Source organism: Scomber japonicus, chromosome 17 (assembly GCF_027409825.1).
Source record: "Scomber japonicus isolate fScoJap1 chromosome 17, fScoJap1.pri, whole genome shotgun sequence".
NCBI lineage: Eukaryota > Metazoa > Chordata > Actinopteri > Scombriformes > Scombridae > Scomber > Scomber japonicus.
The window spans coordinates 10121045-10121645 of record NC_070594.1 but is presented as its reverse complement, the minus strand read 5'-3'; positions in this window follow the sequence as shown (position 1 = coordinate 10121645).

Here is a 601-nt window from a genome sequence, read left to right as displayed (position 1 = left end):
GTTGATGTATAATGAAACATATGGTAGTTAAATTAGAGTAAAGGAGGGACAACAAGACTCCTACATTTTAACAAGTAAACCTGACTTCTTTGTCTATCACTGATCTTTTTTTGGACGATTAATTAACAATATTCACCCCCCCCACTCTCCTTCCACATTTTTACCTTAACTCTTTATGTTTTCAACTGCCAGATTAACCAGGTGCTACAGATCAGATACTGTCCACAGGGAGGTCAAAGGTTAGAGCCAGAGCTACAGTCCTACAGACACTTGCAAAAGTCTGCCAATTCCTACCGTCCAATTTGTAACTATTCTTTCAACACTGTCAGACACATTTGGGGATTTCGGCATCTTGCTCAAACCATTTCCTGACCTCAATATGCACTGTTTGCTCAATAACAATATGCAATTTATCTATTCGTCCTTTAAATAACCTGGAAACACAGTTTGGGTATGCTTTTTTTAAAGCATTGTACAGTACGGTATATTCAGAACAATCACTTCAGCTCAGTGCAACATCAGACAAGACATTTTTAGTGTAAGGACAAATATTATAACTTTTCCTCTCCTGGTAGAGAATCTGCTTGAAGGTTATTAACCA